Source organism: Phalangium opilio, unplaced genomic scaffold (genome assembly GCF_054372755.1).
Source record: "Phalangium opilio isolate 3A_F unplaced genomic scaffold, DU_Popi_V2 ptg000032l_1, whole genome shotgun sequence".
NCBI classification, from domain to species: domain Eukaryota; kingdom Metazoa; phylum Arthropoda; class Arachnida; order Opiliones; family Phalangiidae; genus Phalangium; species Phalangium opilio.
This window is the reverse complement of record NW_028324159.1, coordinates 6212537-6226974: the sequence shown is the minus strand read 5'-3', so window position 1 is coordinate 6226974 and position 14438 is coordinate 6212537.

Genomic DNA, 14438 nt, shown 5'->3' with positions numbered 1-14438 from the left:
ACAATATATAGATAATACAATTTTGAATTAAATACCTATGCTTATGAAACATGGGTTAGAGGGTAACTTCTTCTCTATATCGCTGTTAAGAGTTCCGGCCTGAAAAAATTGGAAAATTGGTTTTTATATTTTTCGTCCCATTAAATCTGAATTTTACGTTTTCCTTTCGAACCTAAGGATAGCTTTATCAAGAATTAATCGCTGTTTAATAAATGTTAGCTTTATCAAGAATTAATCACGGTTTAATAAATGTAATTATTCTTCATTGTATCTAGTTAATCATGATAAGGAGGATTAAATCCGATTGACTTATTAGGTCGTGATTTAAAGGTGGAATTCATAAACGTCGGACGCAACATAATTTCGTACAGGCAAAGGTAGGGCGTTGTGCACACAACGCCCTGCCTTTGCCTGTACTAAATTGCGTTTCGTCTGACGTTTATGTATTCCACCTTTAATCAATTTAATCGATGTTTAATGAGTTTAATTCATTATCACGATTGAATCATGATTAAATCTGATTTAACTGAACAAGAGTGAAATATTAATAATGGGAGTGACCTGCCCCTCGACCTTTCTTTAGACTCGCTGATAAAACTAATTGTAAGCAACATTCGCTAATTATTTTTTATTTCTTAGTTGGATGCAAAATCAAAACTTTCCTTTTTTTAAAAAAGCGACCATTATTTTACTATTATTTACCTCAAAAACAGGAAATATATTCTTTGGATCTTCTTTAAAATAATCCATTAAAAGATGAACAATTGCTGCTACTCTAACTTGATTTTTGTCTTCCAAGTTATGGTCTTTCAGCTCAGTGATGATGGTATTTACCTTGTTTTTGGTGCTTTTGGCAAAGTAATTTAAAATCTGATTGCATTTTTCTTGAAAAAATGCAATGAACCGATCGTTAATATTGACCACTAAGAGCGCATTCAAGTGAATGATCAGCCCAACGGCTTCAAAAAGAAAGGGCCAATTCACTTTTAGTTCCCCAACAGTCATGTTTTTGTTGATATGTGATCTTTGCAGCGAAACCCTCATTTTCATTTTTTCTTTGACGAGATTGTAGTCCGGATTTATGTTCAAATATTCAGTCTTCATCTCATCTAATAACACCTCTTAACTTTTAGTTTGTACGTCATTAATTTCCGGCTCAAAATTAGGATTTGACGGATCGGTTTCGCGAGGTCTTTTTGGCCAGGAGATTTTGTCGCTGCTTCTCCTCTTGACAGCTGGCATTAAATTTTCTGATCGTCTGGACATGTTGTCCAATTTATAAAATATTTGCGTTAGAAAGGTTTCATAGCCATTTCCACAACGCTTCCCATCAATTTTATCATCAATCGCGTTTGGGTATTTTGCAACAAAAAGTTTCGCTACATGGCGCATATCGCTCCTGCTTGGACGCTCACACTTCTTAAGTATATCTGTGAATAGACTCCTTATGATAACGTGTTTCGTTGATTCATTAAGCTTTTTCCCTTTCGCCAAGGTATTTTGTACATTTTTTGGGAAAACGTCATCCAAAATGGTATACATATCGAGCCATTTATTACCCTCTGTCGGAATACAGTGGTCATTCTGTAAAGGAATAAATATCAGGTATCATGTTTTCAATATCTTTAGTTAAAATTTCGACTACCTATGAAATAGATACATTTCCAATACCTGCAGAGGAGCTCGTATTTTGCTGATCTATATATTGGTCGGATCCCGAAGAACCCGAAAGATTCAAATCTAATTTTTTCTCTAAATCAAATTAATCATTACAATATATATGAATGACTCATAAATTGCATTGAAATCATGTAAAACCCAACCCAACAATTTTAGAACGCACTTTTTTTAATTGAATCCACCAGTTGCAGAAGTTTCCTGATATGTACTGGCTTCAGTGTTTCTTTTTTCTTCAAGTCATCTTCGATTACGAACTCCAAGTCATTTACAGCGTCAACGCCAATTTCTTTTAATTCCAAAATTATGTTGGAAACTATTTCCGAGGACAATGATTCGCAATAATCGGAAATAGTTTGCATCAATGCGTCAGTGACGTCATTTTCCCCAACATTTGAAGAACAGTTTGATTCATTAGTCTATAGGAAGTGAAACATTTTTACGTATTAAAATTTCAGAAAAATATCACTTTTACTGGAATTAAAAAAGGCTTTGGGAAGTTTGTTTAGGGTAGAAGAAAAATGCTTGATAATCTCATTGAATTTAAAGAACGAACCAATCAAAATAAACATCCATAGTTAAGAAATATGTTGACAATTTATTACATTTCAAATTTTTCTTATCAGCTAATATCGAGATTTAGTAGGTTTTAGTACACCCTCGGGAAACCTTCACTAATTGAAATATTAATTTGCAGCAAATAAGCTGTTAAATTTTCGTAATCAATTCAAAGTTCGGTTTATTACTTCCGGTAGTTGTTTTAGGTTTTAGAAATGGTTTGTTATGCAATTATCTTTCTGTTTCATTTAATTTTCCCGATAGTTTTTACTTGATAGGGTCTTTAGTTGAATCCATTAATTTTTAATGAAATTCCAATTATTTCTATTGGACTTTTAGTTATCATAAATTTTAAAAAGTTCCACAAAATTACATTAAACATTTAGGTACTTTAATTTTAAAATCGACAATAGTTCAGAAAGTATAGCGTGTTATCATCGGTAGAAGACATCATGTTTGAGGGTCGCGAGTACCTTCCCCGAAATATAGTAACCGGAGAGAGGGTAGTAGTCGACCAAGCTTTTATTGCTGGCAATTTTGTTTGTGCATATATCGTAAAGCTCATAAGCATGTAGACATGACAAATAGTTGGTTTTATGCAGAGATATCAAATGGTATGGTTCAGTTCCATTTTTAACAAAGTTGGTTATTATCTTGCCCAAAAGCATATGATCGTCAGACGTTTCATAAACTAAAAATTTTCCTTGCTCGTAGGTGGTTCCTTTAATATTAACTTTTTCAGTACATACAGTATTCTCCGTTTTAAATCCCAGCTCGTTTGCTTGTGTTCTCACATATTCGTTGAAGTTCTCTTCTTCAAAGGGAAAAGACTTCGAATATTCAATTTCAATAGGAAATGGAGAGCCAGACAAATAGTACGCTTGTTGGTACTGATGTTTTTCTGCTAATGTCTTTGTAATATTTAGAAAATTCTTCGTGTTCAAAGCCATTTTATTATAAACACTGTGTTTACTTTCGAATCTTAAGGTCCATAGTCTTATAAGGGGTCCAAATTGCAAAATTAATTCAGGGTAATGGTTAATTAGGTAGTGGTGTTTGGGCTTTAGGGTATAGCTAGTAAAAGACTTTAATAGTTGTCTTTTGTACTCGGCTAACATAAACATTAATGCCGCTACGCCATTCTTTGAAATCTTTGGACTGGTAACCATTTCCACAATGCGCTTTAGTTGAATATACAATTCCCATACTGGATCACAAAAGTCTTGAATTTTGTTTTCAAGGATAACAGAGAAAAATCTCAGAAGACACCAGATTTGGGAAGCATCGCCAGTAACTTTTCGGTTCCCGGGATTTATTTGACATGGCTTGTTACCGGAGTCATTTCCTTGAAATGAAAACTGCGACACAAGCCAGTTATAATTGTTCCATGTGAACCACTTCCTTTCTTCAATAAAATAAGTTAAGAACTGATAGATGTCGTACGCGACCACCCCCTCAAACAAGTCATGATTAAGGCAGGGTGCCATAGCTGGAGCACAAATGTGAAATGTTGGTAATTCGTTAAAAGGATAATTTGTTTTGATCCCATTAAACGACTTTAAATTCGGATTGTTCCGAAGTTCAGCTACGGCTTCATCGTAAATTTTGATGGTTCTACGTTAAAACGCGTCGTTGATGCACAATTCCTCAGATTTTTCAACACCGTATCGGCAAATAAATCCCTTCGAAAAATTCATTTGAAATCCACCTACTTCGTGTTGACCAAGATTGTCTCCCAGTAAGCAGAGCAACCGTACTTTTAGGAATATTCCATTTTTTAAATAGATCCCCTCGATCTCAAGCCTCTTTAGTTCATTTATAAGCATTCTTAAGCAAGCATCAATCCCATGATCTTTGATGTATTTCATTTTGCACAGCGCTACAAGTTGAATATGGTTTATCGTAGAACGGTACTCCGGTGGTTTTTAAAAAGTGTAAAATACACGCCTAAAATTTTATGCTTCGACTTAACTGATCTCAAAGGATTCAACTTTTCAAAAGCATCCAGAAAAATTAGCAGTTGGATCGATTTGTCTTCATTAGCTAGATATTTTTGGCAAAATAATTTCCCGTCAGAATTGTCACTGAGAACTTGATTTCCATCATCTTTGTAGGTAGGCTTGGGATACGTTAGGAGTTTTTGCACTTCGTTATTTCCGAGAAGCACCATCAAAGAATCTTTAATGGGCACATAATGTAAAAATGTCTGCACAAGGTCTCTTTGTGGATTTTAAAATTGGGAAAACAAATGAAGGCCAGCTTTTTTTGTTTGTGAAATGGATAAATCAGTTTCTTTGGGATATTGTTGATGTGGATTTGTGTCTCAAAGATAATGAAACAGTTAAGAAACATTTGATAGAGGGTAAGCAATTTTATTATTAAGACGATGGACATAGATGGACTTCTAACGTCCTCCGTTACCGGTAATTAAACTTAATTTTAAGTTATTTAACTATTTTTCGTGTTTCCGCTGTCTTTCGATCCTATCTAACAGCAGCGGTTTGCCATACGACTCGGTTAAGCTCGTTTGTTCCGCCAGACTCATGACGGCGTTTATTCCTATAACTGTGTTTGAGACCCTGCTAAGTGATATCACCCACGTGACCGCGTTCGCAGTTTCCAAATCGGAGCAAACGTGTTCGCCATTTCCGAACTGCATTCACAGTCACGGAAATGGCTCATCCACTTGAGTTCTCACACCACCAACTTCTGGTCTTTGTCCATCCCACACGGACATCAGTCTGTACTTACTGGTTTCTAATCACCACCATCTTTTGGTCTTCGACCATCCCACATGGAAACCAGTCTGTACTTACTGGTTTCTAATCACCACCATCTTTTGGTCTTCGACCATCCCACATGGAAACCAGTCTGTACATACTGGCTTCTAATCACCACCATCTTCTGGTCTTCGTCCATTCCACTTGGACACCAGTCTGTACATACTGGCTTCTAATCACCACCATCTTCTGGTCTTTGTCAATCTCACTTGGACACCAGTCTGTACATACTGGCTTCTAATCACCACTATCTTCTGGTATTTGTCCATCCCACTTGGACACCAGTCTGTACATACTGGCTTCTAAACACCACCATCTACTGGTCTTCCGTCTATTCCACATAGACATTAATCTGTCTCTTTGGCTTCTAACTCCATCGTCATCGTTGGGTTTAAGACATTCGCTGCGATCGGCTAGGGTTACGAGAAACGTCTAGCCTCCCTAGGGTGGGTTGTCCACCAAAGGTTTTCGCAATTGCGGTTGTTCTTGCTTTTAACTGTAGTTCGACACCATTATATACTACCCACTTGAGTAGGGCGAAGCAACCGGCGTATACTTCATTTTAAACGCCAATATTAGTCAAGTCTCTCAAGATTATTTAATTGCTATTTATCAAAACGATGTAACGCTCAATATGGCGAACAACTAACGAAGAAAATATTTAATATTAATTATATTTATTTTAATATTTAAGATAATTTTGTTTCTCAACTCAAAATTAATACGGAAAGATTTTAAAAGCAGTCTATGTTTTTACCTCTCCGAGTGACGATGACGTCACGGACAGGTATTACACCGGCCTTATCTGTCTGTCTGTTTGTCTGTCTGTCAGACCCCACGTGACCGCGTTCGCAGATTACAAATCGGAGCAAACGTGTTCCCAATTTCCGGACTGCATTGACAGTTCACGGAAATTTGGAAAATTGTGTTTGTCTCCGCTGGCTATTCTACTTGAGTTCCCACACCACCAGTTTTGGTTTTCATCCACTCCACATGGACACTAGTTTGTACTTGCTGGTTTCCAAGCACCACCATCTCCTGTTCTTCGTCAATTTCACCTTGACACCAGCTTCTATGAGCCACCATCTTCTGTTCTTCGTCAATTCCACATTGACACCAGCTTCTATGCACCACCATCTTCAGGTCTCTGTCCATTCCACATGGACGCCAGTCAGTACATTCTGGCTTCTTTTCCTTCGTCATCATTTGGTTTCAAGATATACGCGGCGATCGGCTAGGGTTACGAGAAACGTCTAGCCTCCCAATGGCATGGCTTCCACCATCGGTTCACGCGAGTGCGTTTTTATCTATTATTATAATGGAAACGAATCGTATATATACCCCAAAATTTGAAGAAAGCGGGCAAGAGGGATACCCTTCACTTTAAACGTCAATATTAGCAAAAATTCGAAAGATAATAGGAACAACTTTATTTTAAACGATTTAACTATTTTTAAAGTTATTTACTGGCGATTAAAATAATTAATATCATTTACATTTAATTAATCATTTAAGATAAACTTATTTCTACTTATTTCTTTGAAGTGACACAAGTGAGAGTTTATATTGAACGAGTAATGAAGATTGCATCTGAATCGAAACACTACACGCATATCAAAGTTAATATAAAGCGAGTAGGATGATAAGATCTCTTACAAAACGATAACATTTCCTTTTTGCAGAATATTAAATGGAAATATTTTAAATAATGTTCGGCAATACGATTCTTTTAGTAGTTGTGTAGCTATAAAGCTCTGTTTCATCTCAATATTCCAAGAACATCTTTTGATATTAACATTTCAAATTTGGTGTTTACTTTTTAATTCAGCTTTACTACATTTATATATAGTGTAAACGCAACTTTTAATTTCACTACATAATATGGATTTTAATACTTCGTCTCTCTGTAAGTGTTGAAGCGATTGGGCCTATGAAACCAGATACCCTAGATTTAAACTAGAATTGACCTTGTTTCGTGTTCTCTTACAAGAGGTGTTAACGGTTCAGAGTGAGCCGAAAGTTAAATACACACTTAAGTGATAGATATTAGGTCCTCATTAGACTTATGAGCATACACAAGGAAATGTTAAACGATTAAACCTTTACAAATGGCCTTCGCGACATCCCGCCAATTTGAGCTACGTATTTCCGGTTTTCTCATTGGCTGGTGGACCCATGGACGAAGTAATACTGAAGAACCAATGGCAGCCCATTACTAAGCGACAAAAAAACCAATGTAAAGCTTACAGCTCCAAAATGGAGGGGGTTATGAAAATGCGGAGTCAAATCTCGGAAAACGCTAGCACCATCTAGACAAAATAAGACGTTAGCTGCTTCCCTCGTTAGAACGTTGATTCCCCCACTATCCGGTTTGCTACTATCTGCTGCTAGAAGGCGAATCAACAAGTATTTTTCAACTTTCTCCATCTGCCATCCGTCCTTCAGTATTAGTTCGTCCATGGTGGACCTGTGTTTGGAAAGTAAATTCGTCTCGACTCGGAGAGGTTTATTTTGGTTTCCCAACTTGTTGTCTGTTTGTGTCCGTCCATTGTTACACTAGTGCGTCGCGTTAGCAGTTAGCCTTGCGTTGATGTGTTAAGAAATCATCCAGAACCTTAATATTCCCTTTTTCCATAAAATAAAGTGAATATGTGGAAGTATTTTTCGTAATTACGATGCCTTTAGTAGTTTTGTAACTTGAAAGCTCATTTTCATTTTGATATTCCAAGGAAATTTTTTAATATTATTATTTTAAATGGCTGTTTATATATTACTTAAGCTATACTACATCTGTATATAGTTATATCAAGAAGAACGCTAAGGCTTACACTCTGTCGGTTAAATCAAGTATGATCCGTAATAGGCCTTGTGAACTAAAGAGTAAATAACTGAGGCCCAAGGTGTAGTAAGCTAAGAGTTTTGATTTTCGTGTCTGTATTGAAGAGACATTAACGGTTCAGAGTGAGCCGAAAGTTAAATACACGTTTAAATAATCAGGTGTAAATATTATAAAAGAAGAAAAGACCATTGTGGCAATTAGACCAGTGAAAGGGTTAATGGTAAACGGGTATTAGCTACGGAGTTTTCATTCTTTTTATAGTGCGCAAGACGTTCAGTGCGTCTAGCCACAAATCAGCTTTGGTGTTATTTAACCTTAACACGCATGTTGGCAACTTAAGAATATTGTTGAGGTGAGACAAGACGATAGTGTTTACACTTGCAAACCAGTTGTGAATGTTGCTATGAGTATATAAAGTAAACAGCTGAAGCGTAGACAATTGGGCCTTTACAAACACATAAAGGTTATATCTCTCCAAAATTATACACTTCATTTCCTGTTCTTTTCCCCATTGACTGATTTCCATGTGTCCAAGATTTATCCTTATTGGATGTAAAATTTCGTCTGCTTTACTGTATATTCGCAATGCTTGGAATACTACTTCAATAATTCGTAAATTTTTACTTCAAAAAAAGAGAAATAATTCCATATCTAGGTAAATAAGTTTGAGAGGTAATATTTTGGTTTTTCCAACTTGTTTATCCAGCTTAATTTCTCCATTCATTGATTTAAGAAAAAAAGTTGGGAAATTATCCACCATATCTTGTATTGACATCTTTGTTATGTCGGTTCCTTTAATAGCACTAGCGCATTTTATTTCCAGGACTCCTATCATTTTTTCATTCCTGCCACTAACTATTCCGTCACCGCTAGCTCCGATGAAAGAATACTCTTCCATTAAGGACAGCCCACTAGCTTCAATGAAAACATGAAATTTATCTTCATAGCATTTCCGAGCCACTGATTCTAATCTTCTCCCTCTTAAAATCGCTGGAGGCAATTTTGTATAGCTTCAAAATAATATCAAAAATTACTGATTTTAATGGGATTTTTTTATTTCTAAACTAAACTTTATAACCTGTCCAATTAAGATGGGTTTAAAACGTTGTCAACTAGAGACGTTGGAAACTTCTTTTATTTGCAGGCTAAAATACTTCCAAAGATAGAACAAGTTATTCTTCCTCTTCTAAGATCTTTCCACAGCTGACTCGAAGACTGACTAATAGTAGCCTTCTCAATGTACTCTACTGTTTCCCTCGATGGAGTTTGGCTTTTCACAAACAAATACATTGATGAGTCGTCAATTTCTATGGGAACCGAACCTACATTGAAAAAGAAGGAATTAAATTAAATTTTTTCTTCCATAAATAGGCACGAATTTTTAAATTCCTTACGAGGTCTGTAAAGTAATGTTAGCAACGGTGGTAGTTTCTTCTCTTTCATGAGCATCATTGTTAAATTACCATAAATGTGTTGCTCTTTTTTGGGAAAAATGGCTGCCAGAGCCATCGCAGCTAACTTCAAGCGTGCTTGCTCGTCTGGCGTTCTATCATCAGGATGTCGAGGGTCAAACTCGTTATAACTGATGCTATTATCAACTACGGAATGTTCTCCATCATTGTCAGGTTTGTTAGAAATTTCCCCAGTGAGCAATTTAGGCTTATTGAAATTTTCTTGTTTTTGGTGCAATCCATGCACAATGTTTACTTACCCTACAGCACATTCACAACCACCCCCTCAAATATTTCCATCCAACTCATCCATAACTACTACAACTTGATAACTGCTTGAGCGTTTGAAGGATAGCATCTCAATTTTACATAGAGAAACTGGCCATTAACCTATAATTCCATTGGAAAGAAGTTTTTAATCATATTGTAAACCTAGTCATCCAAAAACTGTACCGCACCATTTACTTTGACTTACAATACATGTTTCAATACCACCAATGATGTCATCAGCCACGAAATGAGCCACAGCTCGGTTGCTACAGTTATCTATGTATATTTTAAAAACCAACTCATGTCAAATTTTCACTGACCGATCATTGAAAATCTGAGGTACTTCTAGAAAGAGGTAGAAACCTAAAATTTGGGGTTTAATTAGTATTTAATATATAAAGGAAAAATTTAAAAATACTGAAATCACTTTAAAAACTATACCTATGAAAAGAAGAGAGATCCTAACAAAAACACTAACGTGCAAAAATATGCGAAGCTTTGCTTTGGAACTGCTACACCATAAAGGTTCAGAGATCCCACGTACGACCAAGTTTCAAATAAATATTTTTAAATTTTATACACTTTATATAAAAAAATACTCACTTGGCTATAGCACAGCAAAAAATAGATAATTATAATAATAATAATAATAATAATAATAATAATAATAATAATAGTAATAATAATAATAGTAATAATAATAATAATATTACCAATATTATAGCCAAGTGAAGGTATACATTATATAAAGGAACTGTACTAAATTATATTCAAATCTTGGCTGTGAATGGGATCTCAGAACATTTTACGTGTAGCAGTTCCAATGCAGAGCTTGTCAAATTTAATGTTTTTTGGCTTCTTTAAGTTACAATTAAGCAACCCATTGATGAGCGACTGCGGGACGCTGCCCGCACTATTTGTTGTTTTGTTAAATTATTAGACTACTTTGCCTAAACCCATAACCATCAGCTTTGAAGTTGGTATATGATAAATTTAATAATAGTTATGTCTGAGCTATTGTCATCAGCAAGAAACAACTGTAAAAATGTTAAAGTTTTTCCGTGGCCTAGGCTAAATCTCGCGAGAAACAAAACTTACTCCTCCGTTTATATTTTACTTTTAGTGATTCATGATTAGTGAGAAAAGGGGAGCATAAGGGACTAAGAGGAATTTAAGAGAATTTTCAAGTTATAAAGCTACTACTCTTCATTCTCTTTTTGACCTTTTACTGTTTTAAGGGTCTGTAAAAAGGTCAGCGGACCATTGAATTTTTATTTGGGAAAGTTGTTATTGACGTCACAGCCCCCCGGAGAAAACAGTGTTAATGCATTTTCCTATTTCTGTGTTATTGAGCCTTATCCGGCAGGTGATACAATTGGGCCAATCACAGCTCCTTTGCAACTGGTACGATCGCTTGTGCTATCAAACCCAGCGGGGGCTTCAGACTCTGATGTGGGGACTGGGGGAAACGCCGGTGCGGGGCGGCTCACAACCAATTACCTGATGTGAGGAACCGCTTTACAATCACGTGATAGTCCCTCTTTGACGCGTTTTACATCAGCTGTTAACCTCAATGATTAAGGGAGAGGGGGAGGGTGCCTTTTTAAAAACAAATTTAGTCTGGTTGGGTTAAAAGCATGAAAATTGGTTTACAAGCGCATAAAGATATTCTAAAACGAATAAAGATTGGAGGCATTAAAAAATGTGACGTAAGAAGTGTGACAAACATTTTAACACGCCCGACCTTCGAAAATCTCTAATGAACGGTCCCTAAGAAGCCGATTCAAGAGAGACGAGGAAGGTGCGTTCATTCATTCGGGGGTTAGGTATAAACTGTATAAAGTATTTTTGTCGCGTATTTGCTTATGAATTTACAAAAATGTAGCAATATTTTTTTTTTCAAAACCCTCAATAACCATTTGAAATATATTAGGTGGCGAAAAAACCGATTACTTAAATAATATTTAAGCTAGTTATTTTCAACATTATCAAGTTGGATTTTCATTTTCAAAGAAAGATAAAAAAACTGAAGTTCAATTTTAATCGCGTTAGAAATTTTAATTTTTAAATGTCACTGTTAAACCCTCCACATTTACAGAGAGCTGTGCATAGTAGTTGGGCTTTTTTGCAGTGACACTGTCCTCGGCAACCTTTCACACAACCACACTTAATAATTTCTCTACAAGCCACACCGGCCGGTGGTTTAGTCATCCAAAGTGGTTGCCAGATGGTTGTTGATTCAGTCTTGCACCATCCAAAATTACCAGGATCTGGAAAATGGGGATTATTCTTCAGAGATTGACCCCAAACATGACCAGCTTGATAAGCGACTCTGAATAAGTGTTGCAGCAAGGCATCCTTTGCCGGTTTTTCTGAGTGAAAAGGGATAGTCTGGCAGAGTTTACGTCTTTATCTGAGCTGCATCGGTCATACATTAGAATAATAAAGCGTTCTATGGTGCGAAGCAATTCTTTAACGAGTTCCACGGTGAGTGGTGTAGATAAAGCTTTTAAAGCGGGAGTTACCACGCCGAAAGCATTCCAGGTAGCCCAAGCAGTTCGTATCCCTTTACTGAAAAAGCTGGATGTCGTATCACATCCAGTTGGTGAGTGAAAAGTTGGCAAGGCCAGGCATTTGTCGTAGCCAAGCTTACAAGCCATCTGCGTCACATTCAAGTAGCGGAAAGAGTTACCAGTTCCAAATGCGACAAATAGCTTCTCGCAATTAATGGCATGTAAAAATCTAAGGCTAAGGACAACAACGTCGGTATCTACAGTTCTTATTAATATTTTTCTGTGTCCCTGGTTAACGCCATGAGAAGCGTGCAACATTAGTCTGGAATCAGCTTCTTCGTGTGAACACGGATAAAGTCCTTCGAAAGTGACTAAATTCGATGAACTAAGATTGTCTTGAGCTTTTGTAGCTATAACAACTCCCCGAAAGGTTGTTTGGGATAACTTCTTACTAAAAAATTCAAAAAGCCCTCTTTTGTTGTCATCCATTTTTAGGAATCCCGGCCAGTTTTTTTGCTATAATTTTGTAGCTAGCGAAACGGAATCTCTCTTTGAAATTTGAAGGGCAAGTTAATTTCTCATTTCTAATTTCTTGGCAAATGAAACACTTGTTCCAATCCGTTGCTGTCGTTTCTGTTGGTTTCCTTTCCAAAGAACTATCACTAACTCACTTTAATTTACTCAATCTTAATTAAACTAGGAATACTCAAAATTCAAGGCTTATAAATATGAGCAGAAAACATTTCAAACCGTTAAAAATCTAGGCATGAACAGAGAATGATTTGTAGGCAAGCAGATGTGAAACCCTTAGCTGGGGTTTTTTTGCTATTTTTTAGGGATAAACTTGGATAGAAAAATATTCCGTCAGTCAGTAAACCTTTGATCCCGTAAACTAAAACGCCATATGTCGGATCCCTCGGTACAGTTCTTTTATTTAGCCAGCGGGTTTCACTAAAAATCATGGAAAATAGGCGTAATAATAAGTGTCTTACCCCTCGAGAAAAAAATATCTTTGAGAAATACAACTTACTGTTAACTTTCTCATTTGGAATTCTTAGAAATAAGTCGCAAAATAGTGTTAGGCGACACTGCTAATAGTGTTAGGCGACACTGCTAATAGTGTTAAGCGACACTCTTAAGAGTGTTAAGCGACACTCTTAAAAGTGTTAAGCGACACTCTTAATAGTGTTAAGCGACACTCTTAATAGTGTTAAGCGACACTCTTAATAGTGTTAAGCGACACTCTTAATAGTGTTAAGCGACACTCTTAATAGTGTTAAGCGACACTCTTAATAGTGTTAAGCGACACTCTTAATAGTGTTAAGCGACACTCTTAATAGTGTTAAGCGACACTCTTAATAGTGTTAAGCGACACTCTTAATAGTGTTAAGCGACACTCTTAATAGTGTTAAGCGACACACTTAATGAGATGAAATAAAACTTACTAGAAAAATTAAACGAATAGAAAGGTTTTTTCATTCTTAAATTCCTTATTTTATATTTAGAAGTTACAACGATTCCCTAATATTCTAATAATTCTTGATGTTCTATTATCTAATCTCATCCCTCATCCCTTTAAAAAGGGAATGACCATCGTCTACTATATGAATATTCACGCCAAGTTTTACTGGGTTTCAAATTTCGTGGGAAATTTAGGTTCTAAAGCGCACCCCTTGCGTAGGCATTGGGCGAATTAAAAGGTACCCAAAAAAATTCTCGAAATAGGAGCGCGCTCAGGCCTGAATTAATAATATTGGCGAAGTTACAAGGTTAGGTTTCTGGTTAATTAACGTTAAAGAGTTACCAATAATGAAAATATTTCTTCAGATGGTCATGTTTTTTCCCTCTCATTGAACAGAATTTACAATGGAAACCAACCTTGGGATGTACCATTTGACCGACCTCCCGCACCTAGTTCGCCCTTCCCAAAGTAGGAAACAGCGTCAAAAGACGCTCTCCGATAATGACGGAGTAGCAAGGGAATACCTTGATTAACGATTTTCTAGCTTATCTAAATATAAAAGCAAGGTGAAATAAGCCATAATCAATAACATATCCTTTGATATTATTGCAAAATGATGCTTAAAAGGATAAACTGATAATTAAATCGGGGTAAATAAACAATTTACAGTAAATTCTTGAGATATTAATGGATTTTTAATGAAAGTTTTGTTTGAATTTCAAATTTATATCAGCAGACGCAAGCAATTTAGATCAGAATAAATTTTGTTATTATTAGGGTTTTCTAAATTTTTTTATTCAAAGGAAGCCCTGCATTTTGGGCCTTTTAGGAAGAGTGTGGGTGCCGTGTACACTTAACATTAAATTAACCTTCTTTGTTGCGCCATCT